We start from the raw sequence: 20,988 nt of genomic DNA, 5'->3' as shown, positions 1-20,988 counted from the left end.
GAACCAGGAGGTCATGGTTCAATTCCTGGTCAGGGCACATGCCGAGTTGTGGGCTCAATCCCCAGTAGGGGGAGTGCATGAGGCAGCCAATCAATGATTCTCTCTCATCATTGATGTTTCTATCTCTCTTTCCCTCTTCCTTCCTCTGTGAAATCAATCAAAATATATTTTAAAAAATACTGGAAAAGGGGACTGATTACATAAATTATAATACATGCACATCAAGAAACATTTTGCAAAATATTTACAAATAGAAATGCTAATAGAGAAACATCATCCAGGACATGTTAATGAAAAAAGCAAGTTTAAAACAGTGGGTGTACTACTCTCACATAAACTTGCCAAAGTTAGATAAAGTGAAAGGGAGAATTTTATAAAACTTAAAATTTGCCTTGGACATTATATATATAAAGTGTTTATTTTCCATCAACCTTATTTCCATTCTGTTAAGAGTTTGTGGAAGAACAGCTTAGGACCAGTCAGTAACCTGCCGCAGGGGGGGCCGCAGACCAGGCTTCAGGGGCAGGCCGAGCGCTCCAGGCTTCAGTAGGAAACTGCCCAATGGGTACAGAGGGCACCAGGCTGCGACCTCAGGCTGCGCAGCAGTGAACTCAGGAGCAGGAGCAGTCCATTCACCCTGAAATTCCTCCTGGGTCACAGCCTTTTCAGCAGCGGCCTGCTCTTCCTGTTCAGTCTCTTCAGTTTCTCTGTAGAAGTAAAGATCGGGCATGACTTCCCACGGGTGAACACGGGAATGGGTGCCACGCATGCGTAGCACTTCCCGGGCCAGCATCCACCACATCAGACCCACTGAGTGAGCCCCCTTGTTGTTGCCAGGGATGGCGATGTCCACATAGCGCAGAGGAGAGTCTGTGTTACACAGAGCGATGGTGGGCAGGGTCACGTAAGATGCCTCTGTGAGAGGCTGGGTGGTCAGCCCTGGGGCCAGTAGCCACCAGAAGGCTTGGCTCCCGGAAGGCTGCCTGCATCTGGTTGGTGAAGGTTCCAGGAGGGAAGCGACCGTCAGTAGGAGTGGCTCCAGTGGCAGCAGCGAACTTCAGCACAGCTCGCTGGCCCGGATTCCTGATGATATGACACTGACATCAGCTGGGTTTTCGATGGCAACAGTGGCCCGAGCTGCTAGCAGAAGCTTCTCCCAGGTTCTCCTCAGATTGGTGATGTAGATGCCATCACCTTTGCTTCTGTAGATGTACTGTTCCATTTGGAAGTCAAGGTGGTGCCACCTAAGTGGGTTCCTGCTGCAAGGAATCGGAGGACATCCTCCTCCTCCATGTGCAGGACATCAAGGGCTCCGGACACTGTGACAAGTTTCCCTTAAGTTACGTGGGAACCGAGAACAACGCCGTATGGAGCCCTCCCTGGGTAGTGCGGGAGCTTGAACCAGTATTTTTAAGTAAAATAAACATTTATCAGAACTGAACTATAATGGCTATAGTTATTGTTACGCCATAAATCAAGAGACTTTTCATACTAGAAACTAAGAGTGATGCACAGTTGGATATTCTTTTAATACTATTGGTTCAGTTATTCTCAAAGAGAATTTGTATAATTAACACTAAGGTAGAGCCCTTTTAGAACTGATTTTAAAAAGAAAGAAATGTCAAGAGCTTATATTTAAATTATAATTACTACTAAACTACCCAGGACAAATTAAAAATTGCACTCCAATATGCATATTGGGTATTTTCCAGAATTGAAGAGCTTCAATATTTTCATTGATCTGATAATGCAAACAAACTTTTCTTGGCACTAAAAAAGTAAAAAAGCTTCAAGGTCTTTAGAAAAGAGCTACGCTTTAATAGGGAACAATTCTAAGTCGAGAGAACTTGATAGTTCATATAGAAAGCGTTAAGATTTCTATGTTCCTTGTAAACATCTCCTTTAGATCATACCTTTCATTTAGTTTTTCATTCACTGTGTTTACCAAAAAGTGGACAATATGGAGTATGTGACCTTTAGTGAGAGAGAAAAATAAATATTTATAGAAACTTAAGCCAGAGGCTGGGGAGATATAAAAAAAAATTAAAGCGTAAAAGACTAGATTTACTATCCCACTTCCAACTTGAAATAACAAAAGCAATACAAAAGAGACAAAATATATGTAACAATGGTTTTCAAAATACTGGACATTATTCAATGAAGGAGAGTGATCCCAGAGAGAAAAGAAACAAACTATGTCATCCATACAATTGTCCTAAGTATATTGCCTTGAGGGAATTTCTAGTCCACAGAACTGATGCAAGGAACCCAAGTAGAGCCTGGTGGACCAGCTAGGTATAGATGGAACTGAGAATCTGGGGATATTAAGAGGTTTGGAATTTTCAGGAAATTACTGGAGAAGAACATGCTGAACAGAGAGAGAACAGTTCTTCCCTTCCATTTTCTCTACAGGTTAATGGAAAAAAAATATCCTTGGGTGAGTATTCACACACACACACACACACACAATTAATATTATAACTACATTCAGGGCCAGCTTTCTAGAAGGGTCCTATGCTTGGAACGATACTTTGCTGTCACTGCATTGAAATTCTCAATAATTTTTGAACAAAAGAACCCATATTTTCTTTTAATACTGGACCCCACAAATTATGTAACTGACCCTGGTACAGGGATCAAGACACTGTAATATTGGTGCAAAGATAGAAAATTGGGTCATTAGATAAATATAGATCCCAGAAATAAACCCACACACACAATTGATATTTGATAAAGGTGTGAAAGCAAGTCAGTGGGAAAAGGGTAGTCTTTTTAAATCAAGAATGCTAGAAAAGTGAAAAAATATATGCAAAAAGAAATGAACTTTGATCCAACTTCACAGATATACAACATTAGCACAAATAACCCCAGGTGTAATGTAAACCTGAAAACTATAAAACTTTTAGGAGAAAACTTCAGTTTTCTTGAGTCAGACAAAGATTTCTTAGCAACATTACAAAAAGCATTATCCATTAAAAAAATATATATATATAAGGAAGACATCATGAAAACTAAAATCTTCTTCTCTTTGAAACAAATGAATGAGAACACAAGCCAGCAACTGGAAGAAAATATTTGTGAAGCATTAATCTGATCAAGGATGTATATTTTTATGTATAAAAAAAACTCTCACAACTCAGTAATAGAAAAACACAACCCAATTATAAATTGGCAAAATATTTGAATGAAAAATTCCAAAGAAGATATAATATGTCAAGTAAGCACATGAAGAGATACTCAGTATCCTTACTATTAGAGAATTGCAAATTAAAATCATATGAATGGCTGAAATGAAAAAGACTGACTATATCAAGTGTTGGTGAAGTATAGAGGGTTTGGAACTTTCATACCCTATTGGTGGTAATGTAAGGTGATACAATCATTTTGGAAAACAGTGCAGCCTTTGCTTTAATAGTTTAGCATATACGACTATATGCTCTATCCATTCCAATTCCAGATGCTCAGGTGAAAAGGAAAAGCATATGTTCATATAAAGCCTGAAACAAGAAACTTCATTGCACTTTATTCATCACATCTCCAAACTGGAAAGAACACAAATGTTCAAGTGTTGAATATAAGTCAAATTGAGATAAGTCCATGTAATAAAACATCACTCTGTAATGAAAATGAATAAACTACTAATAGATGCAACAAAGATGAATCTTAAAAGCATTATGAGAAGTTAAAAAAAAATGGGCATGAAAGATAATATAAAATTCTAGATGATTAAAAATACAGTTATAGAAAAGGGAGATCAGTGGTTGCCAGGGTCCAGGATGTGGTGTGATAATATTAATTTAAAGGGGGCATGAGGAAACTTTTGGGGGGTGATACAAATGTTCTATATCATGATTTTTAGTGGTGGTTACATGACTATACATATTTGTCAAAATTCATCAAATTGCACATTTCAAATCCTAGTTTCATTTTAAGTGAATTACTTCTCTTTGAAGCTGACAATTTTTAAAAATTGTTTATTGGTATGCTTTCCTTATTAGTTCATTAGAAAAATACAAATGAATTTCTCTTTAACTATGTACCTAATGGTCTTCATAGTCTTACCTGATATGAAGATGGAAGAGCGAATATTCATGCAAGAAAGAGGTAATACACAGACTCTAGAATTCACTTGACAGTCTCTTCTGGCTTTCTGATTGCATTTTAAACAGTGTTGCACAAAATAATAAAAAAAAAAAAGTATCAATATTCTTTAGTTACTACCCTCCCACAAATAGTTTCTGGTTATAGCCATGTGGAAACTGTCTCTCCACAAATCTTGACTAATAGCCCTGAAGTCTTGACAAGGCTATTGTCTGCCCTTGATCGATCTAGGGCTGGTCTGCGATTCTGGATACCTTAGAATCTGGACTTTGAGGACTTTTCAGAGGAAACAGTTTTGTTAATAAACTTTGTGTAACTAGAATTAGAAACTTGTAAATCTGTAGGAGGGAGGGGGAGATGGGGGAACGTGTTCTTTAATGTTATCTTACAGCACCTCCTAGTGTTTAGATATTAAAGATTTAAAGATGGCCAAGTCTTTTTCCCCAAAATCAGAGAAATCAGAATGATTCTTTTTTGTGAAAGAATCATTAAGTGGATTTACAAATTATTTACAAAGAAATAAACTGAGGGGGGTCTTGGTGTGAATCTGCTACTTGATTTCCAAAATAAATAGAAAAAAATACCTACTTTCAGGATAGTCCAAACTTTAGAAAACATAGCCAGAGTACATTGAGATTTTGGTTTTTTTTCATTTCTTAAAAGATGCCTTAGTTATTCTTCTTAATATTTTAAGCTCTTTTTTATCCTTCAGTCACAGTTTGCATTCAATATTACTTTGGGTTAGTTTCAGGTGTACCCCCCTGACACCATACATAGTTATTACAATACTACTGACTATACCCCTACGCTGTACTTTACATTCCTGTGACACTGGAATTTTTTTAACAGAGTTTTTTTTTAGCCATCCAGCCACCCCTAACCCCACATAGAGTGCTTTTCATTGAAAGAACTGAGCAGTGCATAAAAAACTAACAAATATGGTCTTGTCATCACGTCAGACCCCAAAGAGAAATGAGGGCCTGTCTCATTAAAGTCACTGTGTGGCCAGATGCCACATTCTCAGGTGTTCTGTCATGTTGTCATTCTCAGCACAGCCTCCTCCAGCCTCAGCTCTACCACAGAATGAGGTGAGAATAATCTGCAGGTCCAAAGTGGTTAGGATGAGGGACAGGACAGCTGTCCCATGCTTAGGTAATGAACCTTTGAGAATAGATGCTAACCCTTGCTTGTGCCATGCAAGCTGGCTTCTGCAGCAGCTGGACCCTTTATCTCAGTCAAGTTCTGAGCAGTTATTCAGCATGGAGAAGGGTTAAGAGCAAGTTCAGCAGAAGGTAGGCTGTTATTTGTCAAGGCTAAAAGACATGGTTTGCAAGGGAAAGAGCATGGCAAATTCAGCCATGCTTACTTACCAGTAATGATGAGGTGCTAAATTCATGCCTATTTTTCCTAGATTTCTGTTAAGGCAGTGGTTCTCAACCTTCCTAATGCTGCGACCCTTTAATATAGTTCCTCATGTTGTGGTGACCCCCAATTTCATTGTTACAAATTGAACATAATTAAAGCATAGTAATTAATCACAAAAACAATATGTCATTATATATGTGTTTTCCGATGGTCTTAGGCGACCCCTGTGAAAGGGTCATTCGACCCCCAAAGGGGTGGCAACCCACAGGTTGAGAACTGCTGTAAGGTAACCAGCCACAGTTAGAAATGAAAAAAAACATACTCAGCACATTTTGCTGAATCTCAATGACTCTGAAATAATTTGGAGGGGGGGGGGGGGGAGCGGGTTGGAGAGATAAAAGTTAAAATGTCCTGAGCTTATCTGTGGATATCATTGATCCATGCTAGCCTTCATCCAATTCCATAGGTGACCCAGAAAGTCAATTGGAATTCATGTCTCCCATATGGATATTGAACAGCCAGATCAAGAGGGGGAGGAGAAGCATCTATCCTTATTATATTAAAAAACAACAATATATCTGATTTATCACTAATGTCATCTATCTGTAACTAATGGCTAGCATGTTTTGATATAATAAGCTTGAAGTTTGAATATTAATAAATAGGTTAGTTAAAATGATCCTTCTACTTAAGTCTTTTCTTTTTCAGTTTCTGCTGTTAGTATATTATTGAAATACTCTTTTACTCTACTGGAGAACATCAGCAGGTGCTTTTTAATTATTCAAACTCCTCTGGAAACCAAATTACTTAATGTAATTATATCAGGATAAAACAATTTGCTAATAAAAGCCATTTACAGTTCTTAGGAAATTTGACATATGTATTTACCACTTTGTAAAGGGACAGAGTTGATTTTTCTTTTTGATTCATTTCTATTTTGTTTTCCATAAGAATTGTAAAGCTGCAGTCAAAAAAAAAAAAAAGGTGGTACTACTTACCTTAGAGATAAAATGTTCTGTTTTCAATGATGTAAATTTTATCCATGAAAATCCATTTTATTTTGCTGTAGTTTCACCCAATTGCATAGATAATGAGGGTTCCCCGTGTCATCTCTGCTAGAGTAAATAAGGGAAGAATTTGTTCTTACTGGAGTAAAAGAGCATCTTAGAGCTGAAAAGAAACAGATGTAGATACCAAACATAAACAGCCAAGCAGAGCGTGAAGGAATGCACAACTACTGCTATGAAAGAAAAAAATAAACACCGTAATTTGCATGCCTTTAAACAACTTTATTTTCTCTTAAAACGCTGGACTCTTATGAAGTTACTTTTCTAATTATCCCTGATTTTGAATAAAAGGGGAGGTGTTTTGGATGAAAAATTTAAGGACCACTTTTTTAATATGAAAACCTGCACAATTTCATACTTGAGCCAGCCAGTGAAGTACCCAGGAACCTTTACAACTTCAGAAAAAAGCCTCCAGCTAGCATGCGTGCCCGCCTCGGTACGTAAAGGCTGCTCTTGGCTAGGATTTGACTCTGGGGAAATTATTCTGAAAGAAGCAAGTTTGGGAGGTCTAAGCACACACACATGTAACACAGCAACACGTTTGCTTTCCTGGTGCAATGAAAGAACAGCTGCACATTGCTCATGGCCCTCAGTGATGATCTATGTGGACCAACAAACTCTGCTTTTTAGTGTTCCTGCAACTGACAACAAGGTGCTGTTTCAAGCAGCTACAACAAGGCAGAAAGTAGAGCTCTCTCGTGATGCAAACAGCTGACACATTCTTCAAAATTTTTTAATCTTATTTATTTACTTTTTTATTGAAGTATAACTGGCATACACTGATATATTAGTTTCATATGTATACTAGAGGCCTAGTGCATGAATTCGTGCAAGAGTAGGCCTTCACAGCCCCGGCTGCCTCCTGGCCCTACAACCCCCCAACACACACACACCCCCCACCTACTGGTCATTTTGAAAGGTCGTTCCCAAAGGTCGTTCTGCCATCTGGTCTAATTAGCATATTAGCTCTTTATTATATAGGATTAGTGATTCAACATTTGTATACATTGAAAAATGATCACCAAAGTACAATATTTTTGACTGTACTCCCCAGGCTGTATAGTACATCTCCATGACTTACTTATAATTGGAAGCTTGTGGCTCTTGATGCCCTTAGCCCATTTCTTCTCTCCCCCTTTCACCCCCACCGTCTGGCAACCACCATTCTGTTCTCTGCATTTATGAGTCTAGTTTTTGTTTTGTTGTGTTGTGTGCTTTGTTTTTGAAATTTCACATATAAATGAGTTCATGCAGAGATGACTGTGAAGATCAAACGACCTTCCAAACACACGACTTTTCAAAAATAATTCGTTTTTAGTGTAAACCTTGTAGAGCCTATCAAAAATAGAACTGTTTATTTTTTAAAATTAGGCCCTGTCTCATTGAGAATTATTTCTCATTAAACAATGAACTGATCTGCTATCTTTCTTTTATGTCTTAGTTAAGATTGCAATGTACTTGCCGCAATCACTGGTGTCACAAAGCTCTGGTGTTTTACTTATCAGCCAGTTTCTCCTCGTAAATATAAAGTAGTCCCCCCTTATCCACAGAGGATATGTTTGGGCCCCCAGTGGGCCCCCCTGAAACAATATTAAAATTCTTTCTTTGTTGGAATGAAATGCTATATATACTATGATGTTTCCTTGATATACCTGTGATAAAGTTAAATTTATAAATGTGTCACAATAAGAGATTAACAACAATAACATAATCATATAGAACTATAACAATAATTGTAATAAAAGTTATTTGAATGGTTCTCTCTGTCAAAGTAGTTTACTGTACTTTACTCACCTTTTCACTTATAGGCAGCACACTGTACAGCTTCTCCTCGGCCTTACTGAATAAAATAAGGGTTACTTGAACACAAGCAATGCGATACTGCAACAGTTGATCTGATAACCAAGACGGCTACTAAGTGACTAACAGGTGCGGAGGTTCCTCAGCCTGGCCTGTGCCCTCTCGCAGTCTGGGAGCCCTCAGGGGATGTCCGACTAATGGCTTAGGCCCGCTCCCTGTGCTGCCGCAGAGGCGGGAGAGGCTCATGCCACTGCTGCTGTGCTTGCCAGTCGTGAGCCGGGCTTCTGGCTAAGCGGTGCTCCCCCTGTGGGAGCACACTGACCACAGGGGGTAGCTCCTACATTGAGCGTCTGCCTCCTCGTGGTCAGTGCACGTCATAGCGACCGGCCAGTCTGCTGTCAGGTTGATTTGCATATTAGCCTTTTATTATATAGGATAACAGGTATTAGAAAGATAAATTTCATCTTGGGAACTCCCAAACCAGTATCTATCAGTAGAGTTAGAAGAAATATATTCAGTTGGGTTGGTCAAACTTGATCAGGCACAAAGACCTCAATTTTCTAGGAGAATCACTGGTCCCCATAACAATCCTTCCACTTATTACTGGTGACATCGGGCATCTCATCACTTTCCTACACCACAGAATCCTCTGCCTTTCAATGGAGGCTACACAACTAACCCTGACCCTCCCAAGAGGATGTGAACTGAGGTTTACCTTATAAAATTGCAGCAATTGTTTTGATAGAATTTTAAGTCTAGGTTTCAGGTCAATGCGTGTGATTTAAATGCTAAAAAGGAAAATAACTACTTTCAGGAATGACTTTCCACAGATGGAAGCCCCAGCTTAGTATTTTGATGATTATAGGTAGCAGGCTCATGAGGAAACGCGGAAACCATTGAATGATGACAATTAACATAGGCTTCTCCATAATCTATACTTTAAGCTGATATAATTGATGTAGTTATATATAAACTCACGCTGCATCTGCAAAGCTAAAAACACAATAGGAAAATCTTACATCATCAGTATTTTACTAAATCTGTGGATATTTCTTTGTTTGCTTTGCCTCATGAGATTACATTTTAGCTCTTGGATCCAACTGTTATACATTCACTAGCTGGCTTTTCTATGTTCTGCAATTCTCTGAGTAGCCTCTATTAATCCAAATTCCTCAAGGGCCCTAAAACCATTAGATCCTTGAAATGGGAGGAGTCGTTCTTTAGTGAGCCTTGCAGAGAATACACATTGCATTTCTATCCACAGATCGGAGAAAGATTTTGATTTAAACCAGATGTATATGTAGGTTTGTTTGGGTCTAACACTGTGGTGTGATTATCAATTTATCCCTAAAGAGCAGCATCTAGAATTTAGAATTTCTTTCTCAAAACTGCCAACTTAAGAGCCATAGCCTAATTCTGTATTACTAGGAAAGAGTGGATAACAGTGTAAAGACTCACACAGTCATGGATATAATAAGGTAAAGAGACATAACATTATCTCTGATGAAATGTCCATTTTTAAAGTACTTGAATGCAAACTGAATAAAAATAGGATTTTTAAAAGTTTCAATCCTTTGCATGTATTCTACACAATCTCTATAAATATTAAATAAGAAGCTGAAATAAAAACAGGTTTTAAGAATAACTGAAGCCTTAGCCAGTTTGGCTCAGTGGACAGAGTGTCGGCCTGCAGATCAAAAGGTCCTGGGTTTGATTCTGACCAAGGGCATGTACCTTGGTCACAGGCTACTGCCTGGCCTGTTTTTTATTTTGTCCTTAAAAGGTTTTTTCTCTATAAAGATTCTCACAGTTTGGATATTGGTGATTGGATCCTCACAGAGTAGTTCAACATATCTTCTGGCTGCTAGATTATTTGTAAATTGGATGTGTGATCCAGGTACTTGACCAGATCCTGGCATTTGATATTACTCTAGGTCAGTGATGGCGAACCTTTTGAGCTCGGTGTGTCAGCATTTTGAAAAACCCTAACTTAACTCTGGTGCCATGTCACATATAGAAATTTTTTGATATTTGCAACCATAGTAAAACAAAGACTTATATTTTTGATGTTTATTTTATATATTTAAATGCCATTTAACAAAGAAAAATCAACCAAAAAAATGAGTTCGCGTGTCACCTCTGACACGCGTGTCATAGGTTCACCATCACTGCTCTAGGTAGTGTTGCATTCTTTCAGCAGAAGGCACATAATGTCTAGTTGTCTCTCTTTTGGAGATGTTAACAGCCATCAATGCCCAATACCTACATCTTAAAGGGTTGTACAATGGTAGTGTCCTTTGTTTTACTTTACATTCAAAACTTTCTAAAGTCAACTTTATTAAAATAAATTTACCTACAATAAAAATTACCAATTTTAAATTGCAGGAGACTAAAACAGCCTACCGAAATACAAGTGCATGGTTGTAGCATTTCCTTGGATTCTTCAATTCTACATGTAAATGAAACCATTGTATATACTCTCATTCTTTCCCCTTTATTTACAGAGAACAACATAATGACCATAAGTTTTCAAGGTATTAATGAAACGTGGGGAAAATGTATCTCTTCTCTTGTTCATTGACATCACTGATAATCCGCACATAAGAGTGACCTTAACCTTCAGATTAAAATATATATTTCTAGATCTCTTTGACATCTATAACTCATAATAGTTTGCAAAACCCTTTTTACACTTGTTTTCTCAGTTTGGTACAAATAACCAGTCATAAGAAGGCAGAGTAGATATTAATGCCTTGAGCTATATTTGAATCTGGGCATAGGAGAATCAGGGAAGGGGGAAGAAGAGAAGAAATAGCTGCAGAAATGAAATAAACATGCATGTATATAATATTCTGGCAAAGCTGATAATCTCAGTTCTAAATTACCAAAATTAGTTTGAAAAGAAAACATTCTATTTTTTAAGTTTTGAAGAGTCACAGAGCGAGGGCCAGTAAAAATATGTGGAAGACTACTTGTAAGTCTCTGTGCTCTAATTATTTCATTTGAAAAAAATGAGGAAATAATGCCCATTTCCTAGGAAAGTAGAAGACACAAAATGAATAATACATAGAATGTTGTGGAGCAAATATTATCCTATATAATAAAAGCCTAATATGCTAAATGTCTGATCATCCAGTAGTCCATTCAACCAATCAAAGCGTAATATGCTGATATGCTAAGACTGCTCAACCACTCGCTATGATGTGCACTGACCACAAGGGGGCAGAGAGTCCATCAGTTGCTATGATGTGCACTGACCACCAGGGGGCAGATATTTCAACCGGTAGGTTAGCTTACTGCTGGGGTCCGGCTGATTGGGACTAGCAAGATGGGCTGGACATGCACTGGAGCCCTCCCACAGTCCCTCCCCAGTCCCGATTGTGCGCCTGTGGGGTCCCTTGGCCTGGCCTGCACCCTCTCTCAATCTGGGACCCCTCGAGGGATGTAGGAGAGAAGGTTTCAGCCCAATCCAGCTCAATGCAGGAGCTGCCCCTGGTGGTCATTGCATTCCCACAGGGGGAGCACCGCTCAGCCAGAAGCCAGGCTCACAGCTGGCGACACAGCAGTGGTAGCGGGACTCTCTCCCACCTCCGCAGCAGCGCTAAGGATGTCCAACTGATGGATTGGGCCTAAGCCATCAGCCAGACATCCTCCGAGGGCTCCCAGACTGCGGGCGAGAGGGAGCAGGCCAGGCTGAGAGACCCACCTCCCGAGTGCATGAAGAATCAACTCTTGGTTTCATTGTTATATGTATCACAATACCAGCCATTTTCCCCACATTTGCTTTTTCAACTGTAAATATGTAGATTTTTTTGGTGATATTTACTCAATATAAATCTTGCCTACAAGCTGGAAAACTCTTAGCATAATACATATTTTTGCTGTTTACTTCTATATTCACAGTACCTATCACAATTCTTAGGACACAGCAGGCACTCAAAAAATTATTTTGTTATTTTTGTTTATGAACAAATGAAGCTTATCATTTATATGTTTGCCTTGTAATTAAAATTACTCTCCTCATTAGTCCCATAGAAATACTGCTACATATGAATTTCTTTCCTGGTTTTAATATTTACACACTAGACTAGACTATCTCAAAGTCTTTTCATCTTACTTCCACGTTGACCTACAGCAACATTACAAAGTAGCAAAGCTTCCTCTTTCAGTATCTTTTGCCCATATTAATGATTTTCTTTCCCTTTGGATCACCAGTGATCACATTCTATGAAGAAGTAATTGCATTTCTAAAATTGACCTTGAGTTCTTACCAAATTCTGGACTTACTTTATGAAGGAACCCCCTTAGCAGCAGACAGTGGATAAACCTACAGTGGAATTGCCCACATCGTTGACAGTGAGGAAGAAAGGCAATTTTGGAGGGAGGTTTCCCACACCCCTTAAGTAATAAGGAGAGTCCCTTCTACTCTCATTCCTTTTTAATTCCTTTATTCACTGCAAAATTTTAAATATCTACTACATAACCGTATATGGGAAAACTAGTAGAATAAAGATGAATAAGATTCTATCCCTATTTTTAATTCAATCTAGCAAGAGATGAGTACTTGAATAAACAACTATAATATATTACCAATGATCAATTCATTCAACAAACATTTATTAAAAGCTTATTCTGTGTCAGGCTATTGGAGAACCAAGGATGAAAAGAAATGTTACATTACATCATAAAGGCAAACATACTTGCAAGCAATTATTAAAATACATGGCCAAGGTTTCTAGAAGTGGGAAATAATTACCTCATATAATTCTTTTAGGAACACAGCTAATAAAGTCCATTTAGATACTCAAGAATATTTTGCTGTTGTTTCCTATAATAAGTGGCAAGGAGACACACCATATTTTTCCAGAAGGAAACAGTACGATAAAAGAAGAAAATTATGATGAAGGAAGACAAAAGGACCTATAAAATACAAGGAGAGAAATGTCAAGAGGATAAAAAGTTAGAGTAAAAGCACGTTTAACTTTTAATAAGGTCAAATGGGAACCAATTAAAAACAATAATACTTTCTCAATTTAGTTTCACAGCCAAAGGGCTGATGGGACCTTGCTGGATCAGTTGGTTTAATTCCCTGCCTCCAGGCTGTACTTAATTTCAACTATCCTGAGTAATAACTGTGATGTTCCCATCGTATACCCTAGTTTCTATGCAATAGCTTTATTATAGCTTTAGTTTCAACAATTAAACTAATTCTCTCTCTTTTTTTCACCTTGGCAGAAAGAAACAGCAGAACAAGCATCTATATGTAATTCATTGCTTCTCCTAAGGCTTCTCAAAGGCTGTGTCTGAGAATTCAGTACACAGTTGCCGTGAGATAGTCCCTTAATCTTTATTATCAAACTATGAGGAGATAGAGAGTATGAAGAGCTGAAACATAGGGAAGTATCTTAACCTATGTTTTGGTACCTTGATGAATACTTAGCTACTGTTTCAATTTCTTCATTTGTGCTAAGGGTTCAAATAATTAAATGTGTGACATTTAAGGTCCTTCTCAGGGTTGATAATTTATGAATCTGTGTGTATTCTGACGTTTTACTCAACCTTATAAAGGAAAACAAAAATATCAATAGTGGTGGATACTGCAATGCTCTGCCCAGATCACAGCTCGGGGTACACTGATTCATTTCTCAATATTTTTTTGTATCAAGGGGCTTCTGTGCATGTATAACACTCACTCCTAGTTACATTTCTTGAATGTTCAATTTATTAAAGCATTTACAATAATTTTTATAAGTTGATTTTTTAAAAATATGTTCATTTTTATTATAAACTTAAGTGTCTTTAAACAATTTGGAAAAGACAAATTTAGCCTGGCTGATTCTTTAGAATACCTCAAACATCTTAATCAGTAAATAAAAATGTAGAGAAATGCAATGCTTTCAAATGTATTATTATACTTACACTAAAACTTGTTCTAGAACATTAACAACCTATGCGTTCTTTATTTCTTTATTTCCTTACATATCATTAGTGTCATGGAAATGCTAACTTTGATGCCATCCCAGAGTTATAGTATTCTTACCAACACAACAGGGTAAAGAACACAATCTCATAAATCTAACATTATAGAATCTGAGTAACCAACCAATTGATCTTTAGTTGGGAAATGAGACTTGGTTGTTTCTCTCCAGGTGACTTATGCAATCTTTTATCATTATAATTGCTTGTTAAACTAATGATCATGATTTCAACTAGATTTTAACTCCTTGTAACTGGTGGTTACTCCCAAATTATGTATCCTTAATGTTCACTTGGTTAGTGTTCATAACAAATGTCCCATTATAGTAACATTAAACTGTATGGATGTACAATCAACCTCATTATCAATGAGCTCACCTAGCACCCAAATCTTGGTTTCAAAATACCATTACCCCCAAAAAATAATTAGGACTACTTGGAGAAATGGCTGATTCCAGGGTTAGAAGACAAAAAGTACAGGATGAGCCTGAAACATTTGATTGTGCCAGAAAGTATTGTTACTCAAAAAAGTGATGGGGAAAATGCCGACTAATAAATCTATAAGGAATAAAAGAGGAGTTAGAAAATTTTACAAATATATAGTAATAATTGAATCATTAATGGATACCAAAATCATTGTGTAAAAGTTTGTTGGGATATTTAAACAGTTTTTCTCCACAGTTTATTTCGTTTCAGAGGGAAAATTGTATGTTTACAATGGATAATCTTGACAGATAACACATTAATCAAGTGATTAAAGTCAACTTTACCAATATTGGTACAAGTTGACAGCCCTAAGATGATACACACAGAAGGGCACAGCATTGCGTAATAAAGTTTATGTCAAAAATTCACAACACGAGAATCTACATGAGGAAACAGACAAACCCAAACTGAGACTCATTCTACAAAACAACTGGCCTGCCTACTTTTAGAATGTTAATGTTTTCACCCATCCCCTCTGGCAACTATCAGTTGGTTCTCTGATTCCATGAGTCTGTTTCTGTTTGTTTTTTTTGTTTGTTTTTTTGTTTGTTTGCTATTTTGTTTTGTTTAGATTTCACATATAAGTAAAATCATATGGTATTTGTCTTTTTCTGTCTGATTTACTTCACTTAGCATAATACCCTCTAGGTCTATTCATGTTTTTGCAAATGGCAAGATTTTATTCTTTTTTATGGCTGAGTAATATTCCATTATATATAGCCATTCATCTATACGTACAAACTTCCAATTATAAAATAAATAAATCACATGGATATAATGTACACCACACCACAGGGAATATAGTCAATAATATCATTATAGCAATACAGTGACAGATGGTTACTAGACTTATCATGGTGGTTACTTCATAAGCTATATAAATATTGAATCACTACCTTGCACATCTGAAACTAATATAATATTGTATGTCAACCATAACTTATCAAAAAAAATGTTAGTGTTATAAAAACAAAAATGACTAAGGAAACCCAAATTAAAGAAGGCAAAACGGTATGACAATTAAATGCAATGTGTGATACTTGAATTGGATACTAGAATCGGGGGGGAAATGTTATAAATCAGCCATTTCTCCAATGGGATAATTGGTAAAATTTAAATATGGATCATATATTAGATGGTAAAATTTCATCAATGCTAACTTTATTAATTTGATCATTATATTATGGGTAGATAAAATAATCTCCTTGTTCTTAGAAAATACATGTTGAAATATTTTGTGGTAGCATTATTAAGCCTGAAATTTACTCTCAAATTATTTAGTTCTTTAGCTATAACAATAATAATGACTATGTATATGTATATGTAGATGTAAGAGATAAAACAAATGTGGAAAGTGTAAACAATTAGGGAATATGGGTAAAGAGTATATAGGAATGAGGAATGTGAATTGTTGGGGGAATAAAGTGCCACTATTGTTCCACCACATTTAGTTTAACAAAACTCTTGAAATAAATTGTTTCTTTTTAGGTACATATATTTTATTAATTTTCCAATTTATTGCAATATCCTACTTAGAGAGTGAAGTTTGATTAACCACTAGGCTTTTTTACTACATTGATTGGACACATTATTTACAGACCTTACTTCTGACAATATGTGAGCATTGTTGTCCCTTCTTTCTGATATATCCTTTGTCTACTTCCCAATCTCAATTGAAATAGAAGCTCCTCTCTGATTCTACCCAAAATTCTGGATATCCAGCCTCCAAATAGTGTTCTGAAATTGCCATTTGTACATGATGTTTCTTAAATACCTTCAAATATCCCCTCCCTACCTCCCTATTTTGAAAGGGAAGTATGGGATTTATTCCTTCAAATTATATCTCCTCCTTCTCCCTTCTCTTGCCTCACCACTGCCTCAGAATATCATAGTAGGTAAGATCACAGACTTTGGTGTAAGTCCCATCCCAGTTCAAAAGCTGGTTCCACCATCGGTCAGGTGTACGGCTTTAGACATTTACTTCTGTACATCTCAGCTTTCACATTAGTAAAATCATCAACTATTCCTCATATGGTTGTAGTGAACCTCATATAAGTTGAAGAATGCCAAACTCTTAATACTATGACTAGCAAAAATCATGTTCAATGAATATTACCTGCTTCATCATCATCACCATCATCATCATCAATGCTACAGTAGCTGTTAAGAGCCACAAAATCAGAACAATTGATGAAATATGAATATCTCTGGTTACTGACATTAAATTGTTTAATGAGGTATTAACCATAGTTAATTCTTCTGACTGCAACTCCAGAAACTCTCATAGATGAAAAGTTACAGCAATTTTAGTCCAAATTCTTCAAAAGCAATCATTAATTCTTAATCGAATTTATGACCTTAACTTTAACAATGTGTCCCAAAAGCAGAGAAGTGTATTAACCAAATAGAGTATGACTCATATTCATTGGTTTATCTTTTAGCCAACATTTACTGAGCATCCACCATGTATAAAGTACTTTTCTAGATGTTAGTGATGTTGCAATAAACAAAGTGGATAAATTCTCTGCTTCCATGAAACTCACATTTCAAAAGGAGGTGGAAGATACAGTCATTCCTCCCAAAAATATTATATATCAGATAGTGATGAATACAAAAACGAAAAGGGTAATGAGACAAGGAATAATGAGAAAGATGCTGCTTAAGTTGGGAAGTCAGAGAAGGCCTCTCAAATAAGTTATCACTTTTTAAATTCCTAATTAAATTCATCCTTTTGTATTTTAAATAACATAAGAAATTAAGTCTAACAACAAACCAAATTCATATTCTTTTTAATTTTTAATTTTATTAAATTTATAGGGGTGACATTAGTTAATAAATGATACAGGTTTTGGGTATAGAGTTCTAAAACACATCATTTGTACATTTTATTGTGTGTTCACCACCCCAAGTCCACTGCCATACTCTACTGAAGAGTACCACTAATCATGAGCATACTGAACAGACTCAGAACTCAGAAGAGAATGGTATTTGTAGACTGATAAATGAGACTGGAATAAACTACTTCCCATAAATTGCCTAAATGTGGCTCAGGCTAGCAGAAACTTGTTGCTCTAGGCTGGCTTTCATTTTACTGAAAAACAAGTGGCACTTCACATTATGGAACTAAAAGCAGTTGGAGTATATTCCAGTACATGCTCAGGTATACTGTCCACATTTCCTTTTCTCCCCCACTCCAACTTTTTTTGTTATCCTTCACTTCAAATATGCTATAAATCCCTAAAACCTCTACCTTTCTTTTCAAAAATATATAAAATACTAGAGGCCCAGTGCACAAATTTGTGCATGGGTGGGGTCCCTCTGGGTGGCCTGCAGGGATCAGGCCAAAACCTGCAGTCTAACACTGCTTGCAGCTCCTACCTGCTGCTCCCACTCATCCCAGCCCCACTGTGCCTGCTGTGAGCTTGTGCCCAATCAGTCCCCATCGATCGGGAGAGACTCGCACTGCCGCAGCAGCACTCACCAGCCATGAGCCCTGCATCTGGCGCTCTCCCAAGAGGAGTGGCCTGCAGAATTGGTTGAAACTGGCTCTCTGACATCCCCTGAGGGGTCCCGGATTGTGAGAGGGTGCAGGCCAGGCTGAGGAACCCCACTGGTGCACAATCAGGCTGGGAAGGGATCGTGGGAGGGCTCCAGGGGTGTCCAGCCCATCTCGCTCAATCCCAATCTGCTGGACCCCAGCAGCAAGCTAACCTTCTGATCAGAGCATCTACCCCCTTGTGGTCAGTGCACTGGTCATAGTGACTGGTTAACCAGTTGATTGTCTTCCCCCTGGTGGTCAGTGCACATCTTAGCAAGTGGTTGAGGAGCCTTAGCATATAATTAGCATATTACACTTTGATTGGTTGTTCAGCTGTTCTGCAGTTCAGTCTATTTGCATATTACCCTTTTATTATAAAGGATATTATTATAATTTTCAGGGTCTTACCACATTATAGAAGGATTCCCATATTTCGTTTGGTAGATGATTCGTGATATGCTGCCCCAGTTCACATTCAAGAATGAAGGACCTATTCTCTCAGCTGCTGGAAGTGCAACCAGCAGACAGTCCTCAGCTATCAGCCCTCTTTTGAGAAGTGCCTTGGTTGAAGAGAGCTGCCTTGTCCAAGGTTATGCCCCTTCCCTGGACATCATGCATTCAGTGATTTCTCAACACAGGAGTATAAAGGCCCAGTCTCCTTGCCTTAACTCGGGACAACGCTGCAAGGCCGGTCCACACCAAAAGCTCCTCATGGATCAGCAGTGGCACTCATTGAGATTGTATCTCAGCCCAAATTTTTCTTTGGCCCAATCTTACTTCTTTCCTTCTATAGGTATTTTTTTCCAGAGCACTCTCTAATAAACTATCACATTCCAGGGAAATTGGCATAAATTTAATGGCTTCCATTAAGACTTAAGGAATATAAAGGTGATGAGCTCCCATCATATCTCCATTTAATTTATTAGTCACCCACCTTAAAAACCAGGTGAATTCTGTGGGATAACAATGGGCTACTGAAATCTCAATTAAGTAGTAAGAGCCCAACTGCAGCTACTGCCAAATGTGGCATTTCTGCTAGTCCGTATTACTATGACCTCAGGCACATGGTATGTGACCAAAAGAAATTATTTTCTAACCATAATAGAAAAGGCCAGAAAGAGCTCACATTTACTTAGGCTGGGTAAAAGTATGCATCTGCAATATTGCCCAAGACTATGTTAACTCATCTTCTCTGTCATTATATAGTTTTTAAAGATCTTGATTCACTTGACATACCACAGAAAATCTCATTGGTCCACTATATCTAAGATATAATGCAAATTGGACAAGATAAAAAAGAAGTAGCAAGTACATTGTAAGCAGAGGTAAAACACACCCCTCCCAATTAGGAGATAAACCCTGTGAAGATTCAGATTCTGTCATATCAGTAGAATGTTTAGAAGTCTATTGAGCTTGGGCATTTGAGGACATATCATCCAAAGACCGATTATTGCAGTTTGCACTTTCTGCCCAAGGAAGGAAGTACCTCATTGGGTAAGTGCTTCCATATTCTGGAGGCAGGATATTCCATAGCGGGTGGTAATAAAGCAACAAATCATAAGCCAGGAGGCATAAAAAGCTTCTAGCTTCGAGTAAAGACCAAAGCAGAAAAAGAATATATAGCAATCCAGACTGTGGTGCAAGTATCCCTTTCACTTGAGTAATATAACTCACCAGTATGGTATAGCATTAGTGATACCTGTGTGTAGGAAAAGGTGCCATGTGGTGTTTATATCAAGTCCAAATGGAAGAATCACAACACAGATGTCTAGGTTTTGGAGTAAGGCCATGACATCTACAATAGATATTTATACATCTTCTGGAAAGTACGTGTTGGCATGATACCGGTGCATCCAGGTAGAAATGCAGTGCCTTACTGTGGACAACAAATCACCATGAGGACTTAACTGCTTATAAGGAGCTAGGTATCATCAGACCATGGCAGCGTCATCAGGTTCAGTGGGTCCAAGATCAATACATCATGAAGTGAACGTGGCACCCCCAAGGTCAAACATTAATAGGACCAGGAGACACAAGAAAGCTACATGAGCAGATGGCTTAGATCCTGAAGTCACAGACTATTGTTGCTGTAGCACTTGACTGGTAATTCATACCTATCACCATAAAGGGAATCATTTGGCTAATTTAGAGAAGATAAAAATATCCAAGTTTGGTATGCAAACAGGTTGGCTTGGTATGTGGGAGAAAACTGAAAATGATTGGGGCTATAGTACAGTCTGACTTAGAGGTGGCTCTTAACAGCAGAGCAAGAAGAAATCCTCCCAATAGGCAAACCTTCAGACAGTGCATGTGGTCAAGTTCTTTGTGTAGAAAGGGAAATTCCTGAGCTTATAAGGTACATGGACTCATAAGTAGGGGTATGTGGCTTAACTAGGATGTCAGTGGTTAAGAAGAACAAAAACTTCAAGGGCAAGAAAAGAAGGTCTGGGGTAGAGGGATTTGGACAGACCTATGGGAATGGGCATGAAGAATGAAGATCTTTGTACCAAATGTTAACACTAATGAGGAAGTGTCCATCATGGAAGAGGTACTAAATACTTAGTAAACAATATGACTTAGTCAATTGACATCCGCCAGTGTCTGTCGTCAAACTCTCCAGTGATACTACAATGGACATATGAATAAATTAGCTAT

At 37.7% G+C, this 20,988-nt stretch overlaps 1 pseudogene; it reads right to left on the bottom strand.

Annotated features, from left to right (window-relative positions):
• Positions 1-479: 479 nt before the first annotated feature.
• On the bottom strand, positions 480-18,238 carry LOC139005858 (small ribosomal subunit protein uS2-like; annotated as a pseudogene).
• Positions 18,239-20,988: the final 2,750 nt, after the last annotated feature.

This window comes from Myotis yumanensis, unplaced genomic scaffold (genome assembly GCF_028538775.1).
Source record: "Myotis yumanensis isolate MYYU_CA2020_CCGP unplaced genomic scaffold, mMyoYum1.0.hap1 SCAF_3, whole genome shotgun sequence".
In the NCBI taxonomy this organism is placed as follows: domain Eukaryota; kingdom Metazoa; phylum Chordata; class Mammalia; order Chiroptera; family Vespertilionidae; genus Myotis; species Myotis yumanensis.
Note: the sequence above shows the minus strand (reverse complement) of the source record. Positions and strands in the feature narration are given on the sequence as shown.